This window comes from Tupaia chinensis, unplaced genomic scaffold (assembly GCF_000334495.1).
Source record: "Tupaia chinensis unplaced genomic scaffold, TupChi_1.0 Scaffold145741_1, whole genome shotgun sequence".
NCBI classification, from domain to species: Eukaryota; Metazoa; Chordata; class Mammalia; order Scandentia; family Tupaiidae; genus Tupaia; species Tupaia belangeri.
In genome coordinates, this window is record NW_006205599.1 from 1,316,326 (window position 1) to 1,336,153 (window position 19,828).

The following is a 19,828-nucleotide window of genomic DNA, read 5'->3' on the forward strand; positions in this document are numbered from 1 at the left end:
AATTTGGGTTTTTTGAGAGAGAGATTTTTGCTATAGGGCACATGAGCTTGCTGAAGAGACAGAGAAACAGAAAGTGAGAAATCACCCTGTACAGGGAATGGCCATGCCACTATCTTTCTCCTTCATTCTCCTCTTGGGATTTTGGATATACACACATACCACACACACCCAGCATGAGTTTTAAGCTGACCAATCTGGGACTTGAACCATGGTCGACTACATGGGAGTTGAGCAACGTAACCATGACGCCATCAGCTGATCCTGATTTGTGTTGATTTTATTTGTATATATTTTTTAATGGCCTATTGAGGGCCAGCAGGTGGCGTGGTGGTTAAGATGGCTGGATCTCACATGACTGACCATGGTTTGAGTCCAGACCCAGTAGCTTAAAAATTTTGCTGGGCATATTTGGATGTATACCCAAAATCCCAAGAAAAGAATGGAGGAGAAGGAACTATGGCGTGGCCATCCCCTCTGGGAAAAGTGACTTCTCACTTTTCCTCTATCTAGGTCTGTCTCTGGTGAGCACATGTGCCCTGTCGGGGGGAAAAGTTGTTTTATCTCTTCTACAAGTCAAAGAGATGAAGAGACAGAGAGATAGCACCCCAAACAGGATCTTGACACCGCAATCCAATCCCAGCCTGAGAGCCCCAGGTCACAGGCATACACATGCCTGGTATTCTCAGGGTGGTCTCTAGACAAGCTTCAAACCTTGAATTGTCCCAGAGCCCCACCCTTTACCACTGTTCCCCCATGTGGCTCCTGGTATGTGAATTTTCCTACACACACACACACACACACACACACACACAATTTAAGTGGAGCTGAAAAATCATAGGAAGCAGGTTGAGTTCGCTTCCTCCTTCCGAGTTCTTTTCCTATTTGACATTCCTTGATACTTCCTGGAGAACCTGAGGCTCATTTTCCCCTTGGCATTCACCACAAACCACTGAGTCTCCCCTCCTCCATGCTCTGGTCCTTCGTGGGGAAGGTTCTCTGTGTGGCACTGAGTGAAGGTTCACTGTGTGACTGCTGGGTCCCTTTAGAACAGGTCAGCCGATCCAGGCAGTATCCTCCACTACAGAGATCTGACATGCTGGATGGTCCTCGGAGGCAGAGCTCAGCAATTTCCCCCTAGTTATAGCTGGGTCTTAAACGTTAAGTACATTAGCATGGGTATTAGGCCATTCTATATAGAGGGTATAAAGAGGTTTCACAAAAGTGAAACCCTGAAGATCTCAAATATGTGACCTTACATGGCAAAAGAGGCTTTGCAGGTGTGATTAAACTGGGAATTTTTTTTTTTTTGAGAGATTTTTCGCTATAGGGTACGTGCGCTCGCCAGACAGACAGAGAGAGACATAGAGACAGAAAGCGAGAAATCACCCCCCAGGGGGGATGGTCACACCGCAATCCCTTCTCCTCCGTTCTCTTGGGATCTTGGCCACGCACGCACACACGCCCAGTGTGAGTTTTAAGCCACCAGGTCCGGGACGTGAACCGCGGTCAACTACATGGGAGTCCAGCAACATAGCCATTACGTTAACTGCTGGTTCCCTAAACTGGGAATTTTGAGATGAGTAGGTTACCCTAGATTATTCAGATGAACTTGTAACTACAGATGTCCTTTGAAGAGGAAGGCCCATCAAGTGGCATGGTGGTTAAGGGGCTGGACGCCCATATGGCTGACCATGGTTCAAGTCCTGGACCTGGTAGCTTGCTTTCTCACTTTCTCTCTCTTCCTCTCTTGTGAGTGCACATGCCCTATGGCAAACTTTAAAATAATAATAATTAAAAAAACAAATAATTAAAAAAAATGAGGAAAGCACGAAGGACAGATGCAGAAGATGTGATAATAGAATGAGAGAGAGTTGATTATGCTATACTGCTGGCTTTAAGACAGAGAAGTGACCAGAAGCCTAGGTATGCAGGTGGTCTTTAGAAGCTGCAAAAGACAAGGAAACAAATTCTGCCCTGGTATCTTCAGATGTAACACAGCTTTTTTTTTTTTTTCTTTTTCTTTTTTTATTTATCTTTTTTAGACTCGCCAGACAGACAGAGAGAGACAGAGAGATAGAAAGTGAGAAATCACCCCCCAGGAGGGATGGCCACGCCGCAATCCCTTCTCCTCCATTCTCCTCTCGGGATCTTGGGCACGCACACACACACGCCCGGTGTGAGTTTAAGCCACCTGGTCTGGGACTTGAACTGCGGTCGACTATGTGGGAGTCCAGCAACATAGCCATTACGCTAACTACTACTGGTCCCAGAAGAAACACAACTTTGCCAACACCTTGAGTTTAGGACTTCTGAGCTCTAGAACTATAAGATAATAATTTCATGTTGTTTCAAGCAAAAAGAAACTTTAAAAAAGAAAGAAGTGGTCTAAGTGAACATTTTCTGGTTCTAAGGAGAATACTAATAACTTAAGAATGATTTTTTTTCTTGTGTAGCTACAACAAAAATGAACTTTCTTCCTCCTAGCGAGTTAACAACCAAAGCTGTCATTTGTTGATTGCTGGTAACATCATTTGTAAGCTTTAGCATACAGAAGCTTCTAAATAGCTTTAAAAGGTAGGTGGACTCATTCCTATATTTCCGAGGAGACACCTGAGGCTTAGAAAGTTTGGAAAACTTGCCCCAGAGCATGGAGCTGAGAAGGGTGAGTTAATCTCATGCTGTGTGTAGTTGCCCACCCTGCACCGCTGGTGCCCCTGGTGTAGAAAGGTACCCTGCCTTCCACAGCTGATTACTGATGGCTGCAGCTGTGACTGGACATGTGAAAGGGGCCTCTTGGCAGGCCCTGTTGGTCTGACAGATCTGGGCTGCCAGCTGCTTGCTCCAGCGTGCTTCCTCCCTGGAGCAGCCTTCAAGGGACTCGACTGGGAGTTGGGGGCTGGGAGCTGGGGGCTGGAAGTTAGGGGAGGCTCTCTTTCTCTGCCTTTCTGCCCTTCTAGGGACCTTCTTTCACCTTCCTGCACGGCTAATCAGCTCTAAAGTTTTTCTTAAACACTCACTCTTGGCTATTTTTCATGTCTGTGTTATAAGGATTTAGTTATTTACATATATGACTAATTTTTTTATAGTACTTTCTGGAGAGAGAAAGGGAAAGTGAGAAATTACACACACACACACACACACACACACACACACACACACACCCAAGGCAGGATGGAGGATGGCCACATCACAATCCCTTCTCTCGTCCATTTCCCTCTTGGGATTTTGTACATGCACCCTGTATGATTTCGAAGCTGCCAGGTCCTGGACTTAAACCACGAATCTGCCATGTGGGAATCCAGCCTCCTTAAACTCCACATCATCTGCTGGCCTAGTCCAAATATAATTTTTAAACTTATACTTTTGTATTGTCTTAGTGTGTTTTCTATTCAGCTTTATATTGCTTTGAATGATTTAAAACTGTATTTTATGGAGCCAGCAGCTGGCATAGTTGTTAAGGCACTAGACTCCCACATGGCCAACCACGGTGTGAGTCCTGGACCTGGCAGCTTGAAAATCATGCTGGCAATGTGTGCATGTGTGCCCAAAATCCCAGGAGGAGAATGAAGGAGAAGGGGTTGAGCCATGGCCATCTATCTCCCCTGGGAGGTGATTTCTCATTCTCAATATCTCTGTCTCTCTGCTTCTCTCTGGCCAGCTCATGTGCAACTATGGCAAAAATCTTTTTAAAAATGTATTTTCTTATTCACCTTTCAAATTTTTCCATATTTTAATTTTATCTTTTCAGATCTTGTCATAGTTCTCCTGCTTTTAATGTTTCCTTTTTATTCTTCTGTTTGCAGTTTGAAAAATATTTTACTTTTCTAACATTTTCTTCGATTTTTACATTTTAAAAATTTTTTTGCTGTATTTCTCCCTTTAATCTTTTTTTCACCCTGTTATATTTTAGTGTCACTATTTTATCTTCAGTGCTTTTGATCTTCCAGTTTTACTTGTATCTGCTTTTTTAAAAAATTGTTTACATTTAAAATTATTTAGCTTCTTTATTTTTATTTTATAATTTCTACCTTATCCTCTTATTATCTGAATATGTTATATTGGCCTTGGGATTTATTTATTCATTCTAAAAGTTATTTTTATACTTTTTTGTTAGTATTCATTTTCATATTGTATATTATTTTAAATTTCTTTAAAAATAATTTTATAGTTAAATTGTACTATTAATTTCACCATATGAATTATTCTGTCTTTCTGTATTGAATTCATGTGTTGAACCATGGTTCTTTTCTTCCTCTTCTTGTTTTATTTATTTTTCTTCTTAGATAGCTTTCCATCATGAACATCTAATTTACTTATTTCTATTCTTTTTTTTTTCATTTTTGCTATATGTGACATATGCTTACTGGTGAGAGACAGAGACAGAGAGAGAAAGAATACTTCACCACAATCCCTTCTCCATTTTTCTCTTGGGATTTTGGTCGCATATGCATACAATGTCCAGTGGTGGGGGTTTTTTTTGTATTTTTTTTTTCAAGCTGCTGGGCCTGGGACTTGTTCCAGTGGTGGGGTTTTTTTTTTGTATTTTTTTTTTTCAAGCTGCTGGGCCTGGGACTTGAACCACTTAATCAGCCATGTGGTATTAAGCCGCCCCAACCACCATACCACCATCTAGCCCTCTATTCTATTTTTCTTTCTTTCTTTTTTAAATTTGTCTAAGGGTATAGGCACTCACCACAGAGAGACAGAGAGAAAGCACCCCTTACTGGGAGATGGTCACACTGCAATTTCTTCTCCGTTTCTCCATCCTACTGGGATGTGGGGCATGTACACACATACATGATATATTTTTCAAGGTGCTGGGGCTGGGATTTGAACAACTGTCAGTCTTGTGGCATCTGACTCCCTTAACCATGAGCCCATGGGGCCAGACTTAGTTCTTCCTGTTCTTTAATTTTTTAAAGAATTACTTATTTAATTTTTATTTATAATAATAATAATTACTATTATTTTTAATTTGACCAGAGAGTGAAAGAGGGAGAGCAAGAAAGCAAGCCACTAGGTCCAAGACTCAAATCACAGTTACCATGTGGGAGTCCAGCACCCCAGTGACCACACCACCTGCTGGCCCTCAGGTTCTTCCTATGCTTGACTCTTGACTGTTTTCAAGTGGTTGTCAGGTCAAAAGCTTTAGCATAAACTCTCATTATATGGGCCAGCCCCATGGCCTGATGATTAAGGCAGTTGAATCCCACATGGCCAACTCTGCAGTTTAAGTCCTGGACCAGTAGCTTGAAAAACATTCTGGGCATGCACACATGCACGAAATCCTAGAGGATGGAGAAATGGAGGAAAAGGAATTGTGGCATGACCATTCCCTATTATAGGAACCTTCTAGACCTCTCTCTCTGGCAAGCACATACACAACCAAAATTTTAAGAAAACACTTATCATAAGCTGGGAAGATTCTTTTTCCGCAATGGTTATATCTGTTTTTTGAGCTTCTCTCATTAGGTTTCTTTTCTTTCTTTCCTTCTTTCTTTTGTTTCCCCTCCCCACAGAGCATGTGTACGCATTAGAAAGAGGCAGAGAGACAGAAGAGAGAGAGAGTGAGAAAGCATTCCTGTGGACAGTGCTCATGCTGCTGCAATCCCCTCTCCTCCATTTCTCCCTCCTTTCAGATTCTGGGCATAGACACACACATACCTTATGTGTTTCTCCCTCTGCCAAGTCTGAGACTTGAATTGCACAGTTGGCCCTCTGGGATCCTGCTTCCTTGACCATCATGCTTGGACTGGCCCCTCTTATTAGATGTCATATGCTTTTGACTAGTAAGATAAGTAAATCACCCCTTCTGAAATGAGTGTCTTTCTGTGTGGAGCACCCCCTCCACTCTCCTCAACCATCCCCCTCCATCCCCATCCCTTTCAAACCCAGGTCAGGACTGGCTCTGCAAAAGCTGTGTGGCATTCTCTGGAAATGTTGTCTCTGCTGGGAACCAGCAGTTAGCGTAATGGCTATGTCGCTGGACTCCCACGTAGTCGACTGCGGTTCGTGTCCCAGACCCAGTGGCTTAAACTCACGCCGGGCACGTGTGCGTGCGTGCCCAAGATCCCGAGAGGAGAATGGAGAAGGGATTGCAGCGTGATCATCCCCCCTGGGGAGTGATTTCTCGCTTTCTGTCTCTATGTCTCTCCCTGTCTGTCTGGTGAGCGCATGTGCCCTATAGCAAAAACCTCTCAAAAAAAGAAAAAAAAAAGGAAATGCTGTCTCTGCTAAGCCAATACCCCAGTAGCCTCAGCCTCTTCTATCTCGTGGTGCTATCTGCAGCCCCCCTCTACTGTCGCGCTCAGAGTGTGGGCAGTTCACTCTTCACCCTCTGTGCACCCAGCACCCAAAGGAAAGGCTAGTGCTCTTTCTAGTCCAAATCTCCCACCTCTGTATAGAAACGCATCTTCCTTTGAAGCAGGTTTCACTGATATGTGCCCCCTTTCCTCGTTAGTGTCACTCATCCGTATTCAGTGAAGAATGAAGATCCTCCTGGCACGTCTCAGGTGATTTCCACGCCCGTGTGGATGACTGCATGACCAGTTCCACATCGAGCTCCTGTTTCCATGGTAAACCCCCAAACTGATCAATAAGCCTGACGTTTTTCTAACCATTAGTTTTTCTAAAGGCTACTTTACTTAAATCCACTCTCTCTTTTTTTGTTTGCATCTATGTGTATGTCCTCTTTTTGTCTTACTTCACATTTATTATTTTTAAAAGAATTTTTTATTTAATTTTATTTATTTATTTTTAATTTGAACAGAGAGAGAGAGAGAAAGTGAGCAAGCAAGCCACCAAGTCCAGGACCCAAACCATTGTTGGCCCTGTGGGAGTCCAACAACCTCAACCACCACACCACCTGCGGGCCCATTTCACAAATATTATTGACAAGACGGAGAGATGGGGAGAAGGAATTGCGGGGTGATCATGCTCTATTTCTCCCTCTCTCTCCATCTCTCTGTCTTTTTGAAGCACACATGCACCCACTAGCAACATCTCTTTGAAGCAGATACTTCTGTTAAAAACCTACTTTACAGATGAGAAAACTGAGGCTTAGAACTATAAGAAGAGCATGTGGCAACATTTTTCAAAATTTAGTAAGCACTGGGGCCAGCAGGTGGCGTGGTGGTTAAAAGCACTGGACTCCCAGATGGCAATAGGAAACAGAAAAGAAGTACGGTTGTCTACTGGGATGTTACATAGCTGGGAATGACTGTCAGGACGTACAAACGAAAAGGCCACTGTATAACAGCGTGCAGGGGGAGGCCAGGACGTGGGGCCGTGGCACAACATGACGCCATGCGAGGCAATCCCACATGGGAAGGTTCTGGTTCAGTCAAGCTCTCCTGAGTACACAGGCACATATTGGCCCCGTCAGGGCTGGCTGGAAGCTGGGGGGTGGATCACAGCATCAGGACCCTGTTGGGGGTGGTCTCTTTCATTCTTGGAAGAGGTAAATAATGTTAAACAAACAAACAAAAAAAATGTGGAGGCCAGCCCCATAGTGTAGTGGTTAAAAAGTGCAAGGGGAACTGGATCCCACATGGACTACTGCTATTTGAATCCCTGCCCCTGTGGTTTGAAAAACGTGCTGAGTGCCTGTGCATATGCACCTCAAATCCTGATAGGATGGAGAAATGGAGGAAAATGGATTATGGTATGACCGTGCCCTACTGGGAATGCTTTCTCTCTCTGGCAAGCCACACATGCTCTCGGCAATTAAAGAAAAAAGAAAAAAAAAATAAAACAACAGTAATAGGTTGGCCCCATTGCCTTGTGGTTAAGGAAACTGAATTCTACATGGCTGATGACCACTGGAATCCCAGCTCTGATGCCATGAAAAAATGTGCTGGGCACATGTGTGTGCGTGGCACAAACCTCAGCAGGACGGAGAAATGGAAGAGAAGGCATGTGGAAGGACCAGGCTGCACTGTGGGTGATTTCTCCCTCCCTCTTCCTCCCCTGATCTCTTACGCACACCAACTAGCAATAAAAACAACCCCCCCCCAAGTGCATATCATTCCCATTTGTATTAAAAATAGGTATTATACATTTGTGTTTATCGATGTGTGGACCATTCCCATAGCAAGTCCCAAGGTGTTGACAATAAGTATTGCCTCTGAGCCGAAGACTGAAGGTCCAGGGAGGAGAGGAAGGACTGCTTTTGCTTATACTTCTGTACTGTTGATTAAAAACAAAAGCAAAAACTATAGGCCTGTATTACACACGATTTACTTTTTCCATTTAAAAATAACCTAAATGTTTGTCAAAATGTTATGAGTTGGGGCTCAGGTGACATAGTGGTGAAGGCACTGGACTCCCACATGGCTGACTGTGGTTTGGGTCCCGGACCCAGTGGCTTGAACAATCACATGATGTGTGTGCATGCATGCCCAAAATCCCAAGAAGAGAATGGAGGAAAAGGGATCGCAGCGTGGCCATCCTCCCTAGGGGATGATTTCCCACTTTCCCTCTCTCTCTCTCTCTCCAGTGATTGCATGCACCCTATGGTAAAAATCTAGAGAGAAGAAAATGTTATGAGTCTAGCAATAAATACTTGTTAATACAACTCAAGACATAAATTTTGATATGTTCATGTTCAATTTTTATTGTTCATTTGCTGAGTTCTGTCTCTTGGGTCAGGATGTATTCATAGAAAATGCCTAACTCAGGGCTGGCAGGTGGCATGGTGGTTAAGGGTGCTGGACTCCCACATGGCCGACCGTGGTTCAAATCCCAGACCTGGCAGCATGCTTTCCCTCTTTCTCTCTCTCTCTCTGTCTTTTGCTCTTATTCTCGCTTTGTCCCTCTCTGGTCAAATTAAAAGAAGTAAATAAATAAATGAAGTTAAATAATAATAATAATAAAATATCTAACTCACTGGGCACCTGCCGAGTCTCCTGAAATTTAACCAACACAGTCACTGAGTTGGAAAGCAGCATATTGAAATGAGGCTGAGGAGGGGCCAGCAGGTGCCGTGGTGGTTAAGGGCGCTGGACTCCCACATGACCTACCACAGTTCGAGTCCCAGACCTAGCGGCTTACTTTTTCTCTCTCTCTGTCTCTCTCTCTGAGTATGTATATGTGTGTGTGTGTGTGTGTGTGTGTGTATGTGTGTGTTTGTGTATCTCTCTCTGGTCACATTTTTAAAATAAATAAATAAAGTTCATTTTAAAAAGAAAAAAAGAAAGAAACGAGGCTGACGCGGCAGCACCAGAGCTGTGGAGACAAGCAATGAAAGTGCGTCGGGGACGATTTATGTGCCGATACTCACATTCTTTTTTTTTTTTTTAAAGAATGACTTTATTTAACTTTATTTATCCTTTTATTTATTTATTTTCATTTGAATAGAGTGAAAGAGGGAAAGTGAGAGCAAGTCACCAGGTCTGGGACTTGAACCATAGTCGACCATGTGGGAATCCAGCACCCTTAACCACTATGCCACCTGCCGCCCTCCCCCATACTCACATTCTTTGCCCTCACCCTCCGCAAACAATTCCTATTCTTTAGCAAGTTGGTGTGAATCTCAATCCATGAATGCAAATATGTAGATATGCAGATATGTACATGTACGGAAGGTAAACTTGTTTACTTCCTGTAACTCGCTTAAATTCTGTCTCTGGCCTAGTAGAAAAGTCTAACTGGATTCCTGGCTGGGGTCCCCCTAAGGTGTGTCATGGTTTAGGACCTTCCATTGGCCCAGGATATGGGCGTGCAGGGTGCTCATCAGGCCAGTGGTGATCAGAGCTGGCTCAGCTGCCCTCCTGCTCCAGGCCTGCTAAAAGCAGGGACTTCTTTTGAGGCTGTTAACAAGACAGACCACTCTCTTCCTGGCCTTTCCTCCCCCTCTTCAAACACCTTCCAAATAAACTTTTCTTTATCAATTACAGAGTCTGTGATGTTCTCTTATAGCAGCAGAAAATGGACTCAGACAATAGTAGTTTGCTGAAAATAACTAGATCAAAATACTTTTTTCTGAAACTTTGAATCAAGTGATTTGTTTGTTTATATTGCTTTATCAAAGGGCAAACAGCTTGTTCTAATTGAGTAAAAGCAATGTGTTGTTGAAACTATCAAAATTGAATTAAAAATATACTGACTTCTTCACTGTTTTACTGATTTATATATTTCCTCCATGGCAAAACGCAGTTTCATCCGTGTAATAGGAAATTATTTGTACTATCTGCCATGAATGGGTCCCCCAAAAGTTTATGTGTTGGAAACTCAACAGCTATTATAATATTAAGAGAATGAAATCCAACTAAGGAAGTAAAAGGTAAGGTTTTGAGGAGATGGATAGGATTAGATAAAAACACGAGGATGGGACCCGCACGATTGGATTCCAGTGCCTTTGTAAAAGGAGTGAGAGAGGGGCCAGCAGGTGGTGTGGTGCTTAAGGCAACTGGACTCCCACATAGCTACCTACCGTGGTTCAAGTCCCAGACCTGACAGCTTAGTTTATTGCTTTCCTTCTCTCTCTCGCACGTGCACACTCTCTCTCTCTTTCTCTCTTTTCCTCTGGTCAACTTAAAAAAAAAAAAAGAATGAAAGAGACCAGAACCGACACAAGCTTTTGTCCTCACCATGTGATGGCCCTGGGCTGCCTTGGCACTGTGCAGAGAGACCCACCGAGAAGAAGACCCTCACCAGATGTAACCCCTGCCTTAGACCTCCAAAGCCTTGAGTTAAGTAAGTCTCTATTTTTATAAATTATTCAGTCTGGTATTCAGTTATAGCAATAAAAATATAGACTAAAACGTGCCCATAACAGCAGTCTCTTTCTGGGAAACTGCCCAGTCCCCCCAACCACTTGAGTCTGCCATTTGTGACACCCTGAACTCTGGTCACCAGTGAGCATAGGTGATACAAACAGGGCTTTAATCCCCCAGAACACAGTAACGGGGGTAGGAATGACGCAGCTGTAAGCCTGGCCAGTGAGGGTTTTCTGAGGGATCTCTCATCCGAGCGTGGAGAAGAGAGCCCTATTTTCTCTCTGGTTGTATCCTGTGAGGATGTAAAGCTGGGGCTTCCCATGGCCGCATCCATAACCCCTTAGCGGAGCTGGTTTAAGAAAACAAAGCTAGCTCAGAAAGAGGAATAGAAACTCAAGCCCGGGAAGAGAGTCTTTTCAGAGTTTAAGCCCTGGCTCCAGCTGTACCTGAAGCTAGATCTACTCTTACCTGTTCCGTAATCTTTCTACCGGAGCTAATATCTTTCCCCTGTGTGTCCAAGCTAGTTTGAAGAGTCTTGACTCGTAAGTCTGTCTAGGCAGAAGCCATATCTTGTATTTATTTGTGCTTCGTGACATCTAGAGTAAGCACAGCATGAAGACCCATTGACTGAACACTAGTATATTAGGCAGTTACCACAATCAAATGAACTGCTTTGGCATCTTCAAGATGAGCATGCAAGAATGCATATAGGCACACTCACATCGCAAACTCTCACACACTGATTGCTTGGGCATTCTTGCTTTAGCAGACCTGGAAAGCATGCACTCGTGTGTGCACACAAGCACCACACTCACACAAATACTCTTTTCTGGAAACCTGAAATCTTCAAAGTTCCAATGGCCTAAAACCAAGTTTTAAAGAAAAATATATCTCATATTATGTACTGATGGGAAAGAAAAACAAAAAGTGTTTTTCCGCTCTCCTTCTGTTCCTTACTTGGTGCTTTGTGTTGTAGGTATTTCCTCTCATTTGCTTCCTACTAAATCCTATCAGGTAGATATTATTGTCCCAGTTACAGAGGAAGTCGCTGGAGAAGTCAAGTTCGGGGCCACACAGCTGGTATCTATGTCCAGAATGCAGAGCTTAGCTTGCATCCAGGATCTTTGTACCATCCTTCCTCCTGTGAGCTGCTCCTAAGGCAAAGCAGAGACCACCACAATCCATTGCTTGAACGTGCCCCGTGTTCTCCAGAATCAAGAAAAGTGCACAGCTAAGGAATCAGGCAAACCCATCTCCCGGTAGGCTCTTCTAGGAATAGAAACTCAAGTCCGGGAAGAGAGTCTTTTCAGAGTTTAAGCCCTGGCTCCAGCTGTACCTGAAGCTAGATCTACTCTTACCTGTTCCGTAATCTTTCTACCGGAGCTAATATCTTTCCCCTGTGTGTCCAAGCTAGTTTGAAGAGTCTTGACTCGTAAGTCTGTCTAGGCAGAAGCCATATCTTGTATTTATTTGTGCTTCGTGACATCTAGAGTAAGCACAGCATGAAGACCCATTGACTGAACACTAGTATATTAGGCAGTTACCACAATCAAATGAACTGCTTTGGCATCTTCAAGATGAGCATGCAAGAATGCATATAGGCACACTCACATCGCAAACTCTCACACACTGATTGCTTGGGCATTCTTGCTTTAGCAGACCTGGAAAGCATGCACTCGTGTGTGCACACAAGCACCACACTCACACAAATACTCTTTTCTGGAAACCTGAAATCTTCAAAGTTCCAATGGCCTAAAACCAAGTTTTAAAGAAAAATATATCTCATATTATGTACTGATGGGAAAGAAAAACAAAAAGTGTTTTTCCGCTCTCCTTCTGTTCCTTACTTGGTGCTTTGTGTTGTAGGTATTTCCTCTCATTTGCTTCCTACTAAATCCTATCAGGTAGATATTATTGTCCCAGTTACAGAGGAAGTCGCTGGAGAAGTCAAGTTCGGGGCCACACAGCTGGTATCTATGTCCAGAATGCAGAGCTTAGCTTGCATCCAGGATCTTTGTACCATCCTTCCTCCTGTGAGCTGCTCCTAAGGCAAAGCAGAGACCACCACAATCCATTGCTTGAACGTGCCCCGTGTTCTCCAGAATCAAGAAAAGTGCACAGCTAAGGAATCAGGCAAACCCATCTCCCGGTAGGCTCTTCTGTGCGGAGGCAGATAATCACTAGTTTATGGGTAGAGAACAGTGTGGGTGTGGCTGTGGCTGATTGGCTCTGGGAGGATGGAGGGAGCTACCGTGAAGAGCACAAGAAGGAAGCCAGTATCAGAGATGGCAGGAAGACTAGGGTCATAAAGGCGAAGTGGGTGAGGGCAAAGAGGGAGGGGCAGGGGGCCAGGAGGTTTGCTGAAGTGCTACCCAAGTCCTTCAACCAGCATTGGCCCTAGGCCATGAGCTCACCCCGGGGCAGGGATTGTAGGGCCTGCACCACCTAGCTCAGCGCTTAGCACAGCTCAACTGCTCCATGTTTCCAATGGAACCATCAAACTCAGGGAAGAGTTACGGAATAGCATCAGAAGAAATAGCAACCCTTAAAATACTGCCTCCCAACGTCTCACCAAAATGCCCGTGAAAAATGAAGAAGAAAATCAGACCTTGCAGACACTGAAAACTCAGACTGACAGGCTTTCATAGGCACATGAACTGGGATCTGATTATAAGGCAGATGTAACCGTTTTGGGGAAAATACACAGGCTACAGCTCCTGGCAGTTACCCCACAGCTTTGCCTTGGGAATACCATATGCGAGAAAGAAGCTTGGCACTGGGTCTGCTTGTGGTTCTGTGAGATCTAAAAGTTGACAACTACTTTGCCTCTGGGAGGCTGTGCCCAGGGACTCTGCAGCAGTCACCGTGCCATAAAACAAATATATTCAATTACATCCTAAATGCCACGGATACTGTTTGGATTACCATGAGAAAAAGAGAAAGAAGGAAAATCTAGAGGTTCGTGAAATTCAAAGAAGGCAAAATAGATGACTGGTCTGAAGGCTAAGCTCTATCATAAACAGCGCCATGCTGAGAAAATACTAATGAGGGATCAGCAGTTAGCATAATGGCTACGTCGCTGAACTCCCATGTAACTGACCACAGTTGGAGTCCCGGACTCGGTGGCTTAAATTCATGCTGGGCACGTGTGTGTGCATGCCCAAGATCCCGAAAGGAGAATGGAGAAGGGATTGCGGTGTGGCCATCCCCCCTGGAGGGTGCTTTCTTGTTTCTATCTCTCTATCTCTCTCTCTCTTTGTGGCGAGTGCACGCACCCTAATAGCAAAAACCTCTCAAAAAAATCAAAAACAAAAACAAAAAAAAAAAAAAGAAGAAAATACAAATGAAAAAGACTATCAAGATGCATGAAAAACGAGCACCAAACAGAAGAATGATGAAAAGACTCCATAAGGAAGAGTACCTGCTATCTGTTGGACAGAGAACAGTCCCGAGCTAAAGTACTTTCCAATATGACTAAACAAAAATGCAAAGAAAAAGAGGGAAAATAGGAAGTCCCTCTACCCAGAGTTCAAGCCCAGGGAAAAACATAAGTATTAAAAGTTATTCGAGCAGGAAAGAGAGAGAAAGAAGAAGGCATGGAAGAGATGGTTACAAAAGTCTGCTTTGTTGGAGATGGCTTTACTAGAAATCCCCCTAAATATGAAAGATTCATTGGGCCAATGGGCTTACATTTCAAGAAGAACCACGTAACACATCCTGAATTGAAAGCCACCTTTTGCCCACCAATACTTGGGGTAAAAAAGCATCCTTCATCCCCACTATATACAACTTTGGATGTTACCACCAAAGGTACCATCACTCAGGTAAACATGAATGAGTTGGGAGCTGGGCCTTGTGACACAAGGAGGCAAGGATATTTGGGGGAAATGTGCACAAGTTACCAACAATCCTGAAAATGATGACTGCGTAGATGCTGTCTTACTGGTTTGATAGCAGTTGCATACAAGTACCTCCTTGTAATTTTTTTTCTAAAGAATTATTTAACTTTATTTATCTTAATTTGTCTAGAGAGGGACAGATTGAAATAGAGAGAGAGGAAAAGAGAGAAAGGGAAAGTGAGAAAGCGAGCCACCAGATCCGGGACTTGAACTACGGTTGACTATGTGGGAGTCCAGCGCCTTTTACCACCACACCACCTGCCAGCCCACCCGTCCTTGTAATTGTTGAAGATGATACACCAATCTGGAAAACTACCATGACTGTGATGTTTGCGAATACAGCTGGTCTTACATGTCTGCAGTCATCAAAAGATTATTTATTAAATTGTATGAAAACATTAAAGTGGCCTGGTTTTAAGAAAAAAGTGAAAAGAAAGAAGAAAGAAAAGAAAGAAAGAAAGAAAGAAAGAAAGAAAGAAAGAAAGAAAGAAAGAAAGAAAGAAAAGAAAAGAAAGAGAGGGAGGGAGGGGGAGAGAGAGAGAGAGAGAGAGAAAGAAAGAAAGAAAGAAAGAAAGAAAGAAAGAAAAGGAAAGAAAAGAAGCTCAAGTCTTCCATCCAGGTTTTGTTTCCTGGTTTAAATATCCAAAGCACAGGAAAAACAAAAACCTCTCACTCACTTAGATACTTGCTGTGACCTTCCCTTCCCTTCCCCTTCACACCCCCATCCTCACAGTCCATATTTCTGGGGGTAGAGGCTGCCAAGTCCAGGAACTATGACAGGCAGCAAGTATTATGTGTGTGTGCTGGGGAGTGAGGGTTGGGGGGAAGTGAGTGTGTGTATTGTATATCTTGGAAAGTTAGTTCTAGATAAAGAATTGTCAGTGGAAGAGACCTAAAGGACCCTGCAGTAGTTTACACAAAGAATATGAGTCCATTTACTCAGAAAAACCAGAGGAATACAAAGTGAGAGTATAAAGAAACTGCCATGTCAGTAGTGTAAAGTTTCCTTGGGGAAAAAGGAATCAGGCATGGAGGGGAAAAATGAACCTGCTACAAGCTGTAGATTTGAGAAGAGAAACTAAGGACTATGAAGAATGGGACCAAGCACCACCTACCCCCCATGCTTTAGTGTGATTGCATCTTGCCTTGTTTGATGTGGAGTAGAAAGAAAAGCAACATTAGAGGGTCAACAAAAAAATGAATGAATAGGTAAAAGGAAATGGCATTAGGAAGGATAGGAAGAAGACAAAGGCTCTGAAGGATCCAGAAGAAAATGTTAAGAAAGAGTTTGATCATAGCCACGCGTGTTGCAGATACTGCTTACTCTGGGACGGCCCTGGTCTCCCAGCTGATGTAACTGAGCCTTCTGTCGGCTGTTCTGCTATGTGACTGAGCCAGCTGGTTCTGAGTGATGCGTGGCACATGGCACAGCCAGCTAATTCTGTAGACATGAGCTCATTGCTGTAGTCCCTTAACCATAAAATGAGCTCCTTGATCGCAGGCAATTTTGTGCGAGTTACCGACGTGATGAATAAGGCATTCTTTAATTCACAAGTGGTGCTGGCAGAAGTACCATGCAAGGAAAGCAAATCCTTATCTGTCTCCTCTATGGTGGAAAGGGCACAATGAACCTGAGACCTGGGGGCTGACTGGTGTCTCAAGAATAAGTGTCATGGGAGGCCAGCAGATGGTGCAATGGTTACATTGCTGGACTCCCACATGGCCGACTGCTGTTCAGGTCCCAGACCTGAGGAGTTGAAACTGACGCTGGGGGTGTATGCATGTGTGCCCAAGATCCCAGGAAGAAAATAGAGAAGAAAGGATTGTGGTGCAGCCATCCTGGGGGGTGAGTTCTCACTTTACCTCTCACTATCTCTGTCTCTCTGTCTCCAACAAGCACACACAAGGCAAAAAAAAAAAAAAAAAAACCAAAGAGGTGTCATAATATGGCTTCAGTTTTGATCCCTGCTGTTGGAATGATGAATACTCAGCAGTGACACTAGCCATGTTAGTCTTGGTGACAGAAGTCCAACTTGGAGAGCTCATGTCTAAATTCTACCCCTGCCACCATGGCCATTCTGTTCATGGGCCCACTGAGTAAGAATGAAAGTGTTTAAGGAAAGGAACTCACTGTCAGCCACAAGTGGGTTATTTTGTCCACCAGACTACGGAGATCCTCCTCTGCGGTGACCCTTGAGTGAGCTTTCACAGTGGTTATGGATAAGTACATTTTTTGATGCCCATTCCGAGAAGTCCATCCGCAGACCTTCTCGTCACCAGTGTTCCGACCTCGTTCTTCACACGACAATAACTATCGTCCAGTCTATTAGCCATTGACCATAAATTGGTAGATGTTCACACTGCACGGCGTCTCCTGCACTAAGCAGACAACAGACATACTGCTTCAGATTCTCCCTATTGGCCTCCCACCCTTCACCCTGTCTTGTAGACTCACTCTTCAGGGGAGATGGAAAACAGCAGCTATTCAGGGCCAGCAGATGGTGTGGTGGGTAGAGTACTAGACTCCCACATGACTGACCACGACTCGAATCCTGGAACTGACAGCTTGCTTTCTCATTCTCTTCCTCTCTCTCAAATGCTCTACAGCAAAATAAAAACTAATAATAGCGATAAATAAAAATTAATCAATTAATTAATGTTTTAAAAACCAGCAGCTACTCACTTGTGACCATATTGTGCAGATCTATCTATGAACCATGCCTGAACTTTTTCTTCCTCTTTCAACGAGTCATAGGCAACTCCCCCCAGGCCATGAGCGTGAGTTGTGAAAGAGGTGGTGAAGCAGTAGAAGCAAGAACTGAGGAGTGTGAGTCTCCTACAAATGCAATTACTTGAGCCTTTTAGACCTGCTGGGGATTATCTTACGTATACCACTTTCATCTTATACTGCTCCATGCTCCAATTTTATGGTTCAGTGGCTCATATAATGCTGGTTCTTGATGAACAATTTACGTTACCTAGTGTCTCATGTTCAGATTTCAGTCTCTACGAAGGCCTACACTCAACTTTGTTCTGGGAATTGGCATCTGGGCCTTGTGGGTTCACGGGGTTTTCTGGACTCTCTTCTCTAAAAGTGGCCCAGGGCTTCCTGAGTGTAGAAGAGGTCCCTGTACCAAAGGCTTACTGGAAGTCTTCCCCAACATGGTTTTATCGTTGCATCAGCCAGGACAATAATGACTATCTATTTCATTTTGTTGACAGAAATAAATAGGCTCTGGGAACCAGCGGTTGGCATAATGGCTATGTCGCTGGACTCCCATGTAGTCGACTGTGGTGTGAGTCCCTGACCTGGTGGCTTAAACTCACGCTGGGGGCATGTGCGTGCGTGCCCAAGATCCCAAGAGGAGAATGGAGGAGAAGGGATTGTGGCGTGGCCATCCCTCCTGGGGGGTGATTTCTCGCTTTCTGTTTCTCTGTCTCTGTCTGTCTTTCTGGTGAAAGCACGAGCTCTATGGCAAAAAATATCTCTCCAAAAAAAAAAAAAAAAGAAAGAAAGAAAAGAAAGAAATAGGCTCTGTAGAAAATCATTAAAGTGGTGGGACTTGCGGGTGGTTTGGTGGTTAAGGCACTGGACTTCCACATGGCCAAGCACAGATTGAGTCCCAGGTCCTGGCCACTTGCTTTCCCACTTTCCGTCTCTGTGTCTCTGTCTCTCTCTGTCAATTTTTTTAAAATAATTATTTTTATTTAAATTTATTTGTCCATTTATTTATTTATTTTAATTTGACCAGAGAGGGACAGAGTGAGAAAGAGAGAGAAAGAAAGAAAACAAGCCACCAGGTCTGGGACTCGAACCGCAGTTGGCCATGTGGGAGTCCAGTGCCTCTAGCCACCACGCCACCTGCCGGCCACTCTGTCAAATTTAAATAATAATAATAAAATTTAATTGATAATTCTATTTTTTTAAAAAAAGAGATTCATTAAAACTGTTTATTCTAAATATGAAATTGAGTGAACAGGCTGGAGAAATGTTTTCTGGGGAGCTCAGACGCAGTGATTCTTTTTATTCAGTTCTGAGATCAGATAAAACAACAGAAGTTTCACAGCAGCACAAGGAATCCTTTCATTGGCGTGGCCCCAAACGGCAAGGCATCTGGAAATGGGGGGCTTGCAGGTTATAGGCAGGTTTAGAAATTCTTAGGTTAGTAATTAGTTAAAGGCACAAGTGTTTGTTCCCCAAAATGTTAGGGTCAGCAAAAGAATGCCTGTGTTTCATTCAAACAGAGACGAGAAGGCTTTGCTGCGTGTTTAACATGCTTTGCCCGGGCAGGATGGAGGGAGCGACCCACAGCTGCTGGAACCAAGTCGTCTCCATGGCAGTGTTAACGTTTGTAGATGTGACACCCCCATGCCCTTCACAGAATACCCTGGAATAGGAAAAGGAAAGGTGTCAGGATTTCGTCCTCAACTTCTATTTCATTGAGATTTATAACCATTTGGTGAAAATGGGTTTTGTGTTCTCCTTTTAAGAACAAGAAGAGGATGAACTGAGGAATAGGTCTAGAGGTTAAATGTCTTGCCCATGTTCACACGGTGCAGACATGGTGACCCTGGAGTCAGACTGACAACAGCAGCACTGCCCCCATGTCCACCCAAGTCTCTTCCTAGAGGCGTGTTTACAACAGCAGTCTCTGGGTCTTCTCGATGCACAGAGACACATTCACTTTATCCAGCGCAAACCAGGAGGTGGGCACAGAGCAGGGTAGGCAAAGGCAAGGATGTCAGTGGGTCCGGGTAAAGGACCCCATTCTCCAAGGTGATATTTCATTGTCGTGTTATCACTAAAATGTTGCCATGTCTAAAATTTGCTTTAAAATAGCCAGAAAGGAGAAATGAGTCAGGGAGTGATGAAATAATATTGGCTATGTGTTGGTAATTATTGAAACTGAGTAATAAAAATATAGTTTATTATATATATGATTTCCTCCATGTAATAAGATGGAGAACCAATTTCCACTGCAGGACATAAACAAACCTTAACAAGTTAAAAACATTAGAAATCAGGACCGGCAGATAGCATAATGATTATGTTGCTGAACTCTCACGTAGTTGACCATGGTTTGAATCCCGAACCCAGAGACTTAAAACTCAGCCGGGCATGTGCGCATGTGTGTCCAAGATCCTGAGAGCAGAATGGAGGAGAAGGGATTGCCATGTGACCATCCCCTCTGCGGGGGTGAGTTCTCACTT